The following is a 4,063-nucleotide window of genomic DNA, read 5'->3' on the forward strand; positions in this document are numbered from 1 at the left end:
GCTGTTGGGTTTCAGTGCGTTGTGTAATTCTGGAGACAGCTTCGTGAGCTGTCCTGTTCACTGAGGTCCTAAAGAAATGACTGGGTGAGAGAGCTGATTTCACATTCTTTAACTGGAAGCTGGAGGTGGGCTCCAGCCCTTCTCCCATGTGTCCATCATGTTCTTTACAGCGCTTACATGGATGAGCCCAGTCCATGCTAACCCTGGTGTGTGGTCATGGTGAAACCCACACAGCAGAACTGGAACAGGGGAAACCAAGCTGCTGCAACCAGTGTGGTGCTGTTTGTGAGAGAGAGATGCTCCAACATGGCAGGCATGGCCTTTGCCAACCCTGGGAAGATGCCAGCACTGCTTATAGATGGTTTAGAGACGATAGCCCACGCCCAAACAGCCAAGACTGGGAGAGATAGCTTGTGGTGTGTGGCCTTAAAATGTCGGGGTGGTGGTGGTGTTTGTTTTGTTTTTGAGCTTTAGTTTTGTTTTCCTCAAAAATGACATTAAGTCTTGTGAATAAATGCAAACCTCAAGTTCCCACTTTTCTTTCCCCTGTACACTCTGCCCATTCTCATGGAAAGGGATGTCCGTGATTTTATGCTAGGCATTCAGGTGCTTGCAGAGGCACACAGTTCTGTGAACCCAACAGTCCCTCTGGCCATCATCCACTCCATGAGAAACATCCCTACTCCATGTTAGAATTCAGCAGACTCTCACTCTGTCTTTTTTTTTTTTTTTTTTTTTGGTTTTTCGAGACAGGGTTTCTCTGTGTAGCTTTGTGCCTTTCCTGGAACTCACTTGGTAGACCAGGCTGGTCTCACTCTGTCTTTTGTCTGCTGAAAATGTCATGAGTAGCCTTAAAGAACCACCTTAAACTTTTAAAAATTACATTTAGTGTATTTTTATTGTGTGTGTGTGTGAGGTATGTGTACTGTGATGTGATGTGTGTGTGTGGGGGTATATGTATATGTGATGTGATGTGTGTGGGGGGTTATGTGTATGTGGTGTGTGTGTGTATAGGAAAAAGATGATTTTTATACATGGGATGAAACAATATACATTCAAAATGTACAGATAAGGGTTAGCTCTATTGCTTATCTTTAAAAACACTCAGGAGACAGAGCCAGGTGGATCTCTGAGTTTGAGGCCAGTCTGGTGTACAGAGCGAGATCCAGGACAGGCACCAAAACAAGACAGAGAAACCTTGTCTCGGAAAAAAAAAAAAAAAGGTTTATGACTGGGCCGGGGGATGTTGGTGCACACTTTTAATCCCAGCACTTGGGAAGCAGAGGCAAGTGGATCTTTGTGAGTTTGAGGCCAGCCTGGGCTACATATAGAATAAGTAGGACACGTAGGATAGCTAGGGCTACACAGAAAAACCGTCTCAAAAAAACATAAAACAAAAAGTTCGTTTCTATGAATATGAATATTCATTCAAAACCAATAGGGTGTTTCTCTTGAGGTGTTACCTATAATGATTCCAAGTTAGATGACATGGCTGTGTACTTACTGTCTTGAAATGTCCTCAGAAAGATCCGTCATTGAATAGGAGACAGAGTAAACATCCCAGAGTCCTTTCTTTCAAAGGAAGAGGGAAAGGTGGGAATGGAAGAGTTTTCAAACTTTGTTCTCTGTTCTCCTGCTCTGGCACCTTGGAAACCTCCTCTACCTCCCAAACCTCCCTGGCCTCTGCCACCAAATCTGCCTCTTCCTCCTCTGCCCTCACCAAAGCCACCTTCACGTTGAGGCTTGGCCCAGTCCACGGTAACTTTGTGTCCATCACTTTCACCATCTGCTATGGCCTCCATGGCAACTTGGGCGTCTTCCTCACTATTGAAGTCTATAAAGCCAAACCCTTTGGCAGACCCAGGCTCCTGATCAGTGACTATTCTTGCACGAATAGAGCCCTTAAATGATTCTTTTAGGATCTCTTCAGTGGTTTCTTCTGGCAGACCTTTGACAGAGCTTTGGATGGCTAACTTCGTATTAGGTGATCCCCGGGGTCCTCGTAATTCCAGCCTGATTGTTCTGCCCACAATTTCCATATTCTTACAAGAGTTTAAAGTTTTAGCATCTTCAAATGAAACAGATTCTATAAATGCATGCCCTTTAGATATGTCATTTGGATTCTGGGGCACTTTGATAAAAGTTGCATTCTCAAATACTTCCCAAAGAGGTTCTTCTGTTGCACTGAAGGGAAGTTAAAACCAAAGTTTTTGCTTCCTTTTCTTTCTGGCTCTCTCTTGCCTTTGTCCTTTCTCCAGTATAGCAGAGTGAAAAGATCACCCATCAGGCCCTGCCCCCTGCTTTTCTTCACAGTTTTTCTCTGCATCAGCTTCTGCATTAAACTCATGAGCGATCGATCCCTTGATGATCATGATGATTCTTGATGACCAATGATCTGATCTCTGTGGCGTCTTCAAACACTTCGTCCTCAGTGATGTTGAAAGACAGGTTTTTGGCTAAAAGTGTTCTTGCAGTTTGAGCTTTCTTAGTGTCTCTCTCTTTTTGTTTTTCTAGTTTATTTTATTGCCAAACATTTTTTTTTTTTTAAACCAGTGAGTTCTAAGGCCTTTTCTCGGTCTTCAGCAGACTTAAAATCCACATAACCAAATTTCCTGTTTGTACCAGTTCTGACATCTATAACATCAAGATCAATTTTAGCGAAAAGTCCACCGGTGGCAAGTTTTCATTCAGCAGCAGATTTGCTGGGATTAAGGTTCCAGCGAACAGGTTGAAAGGTACGGTTCCGAGACTTCCGCTTTCTGTTTCTTGGCTCCAGGAACGTCTGTTTGGTCATTTCCTTCTTTTGTTTTCCAGGTGCTGTCTTAACAGGCTCTTCATCTTCTTCCTCCTCCTCCTCTTCATCATCATCTTCATCTTCCTCCTGGTCACACTCATGGCTTTCACAGGAACAACTTTTACAGGAGCTTTCTCCCCTTTGGCCGGTGTGATCTCCACAGCATCCTCTTCAGAACCATCTTTCTCCTCACAGTTCTCTTCATCATCCTCATCCTCCATCCTCTGAGGCAGGAACAGCAACTGCTCCTTCCTCTGGTTTCTCTGCTTTCATACGTGACAGTGAATCCTCTTCATCGTCGTCATCGTCATCCTCATGGCCGTCATCTCCGTCTTCCTTATCCCCATCACTCTCTTCCTCTTGGGCATCCTTACCGTTCTTAGCCCCATTGGCTGCAGTGGTAGCTCCCCTTTTTAACAGGGGACGCTACCAACGCTTTTGCTTGTGTGGCAACTTTAACCTTTTTTTTGTTTGTGAAACCACTACCGTCTTGGCTGGAGTTGTGGTAGCCATCTTGCCTTTTCTTCTGAGGGAAGACAACCTCTTCTCCACTGCTGTCCTCTTCATCATCTCCACTATCATCCGCCTCCTGTGGGGGAGGAGCCATTTTCTTGGAGTTACTGTGACTTTTTTTTTTTAACCAGCCTGTGTGAGTTTCGTTTTGATGGCAGGTTGTGACTACGACACCTGTGGCGAGAGAGCAGCGTAGAAGAGCCTAGGGAAACTCAGGCTGCTCCTATGGCAAGCTCAGCTGAGACCGAGAAGACCCTGGAGCACACCTGCGGTCATATATTGTGGACCCTAATAAAATTTGCCCGAAGATCAGAGGACAGAACAAGCCACTAGGTTAAACATAGAGGCCAGGCAGTGGTGGCACACACCTTTAATCCTAGCACTCAGGAGTCAGAGATCCGTCTGGATCTCTGTGAGTTCAAAGCCACCCTGGACTACCTGAGATTGACAGTGTAGGAGAGAAAACAGAGCCAGGCAGTGGTGGCACACGCCTTTAATCCCAGGAAGTAATGGCTAGACAGAGGAAGATATATAAGGCTTTTCGGCAGAAGCCTCCCTTTCAGTCAGAGGCTTTTTCAGCTGAAGCTCTTGGCGGAAGTCTTTCGGCTGAGAAGTCCCTTTCAGGTGAGGACTCAGGATTTCAGCCAGAGGATTTGTGGAGTCGATGAGGTGAAAGGTGTCTGTGGCTTGTTCCTTTGTCTCTCTATCTTTCAGCATTTACCCCAGTATCTGGTTCCAGAGTTTTAATTATAAGAC

At 45.2% G+C, this 4,063-nt stretch overlaps 1 pseudogene; it reads right to left on the reverse strand.

Moving 5' to 3' along the window:
- Positions 1 to 2,195: 2,195 nt before the first annotated feature.
- On the reverse strand, positions 2,196 to 3,401 carry LOC114695401 (annotated as a pseudogene).
- Positions 3,402 to 4,063: the final 662 nt, after the last annotated feature.

Source organism: Peromyscus leucopus, chromosome 1 (genome assembly GCF_004664715.2).
Source record: "Peromyscus leucopus breed LL Stock chromosome 1, UCI_PerLeu_2.1, whole genome shotgun sequence".
NCBI lineage: Eukaryota > Metazoa > Chordata > Mammalia > Rodentia > Cricetidae > Peromyscus > Peromyscus leucopus.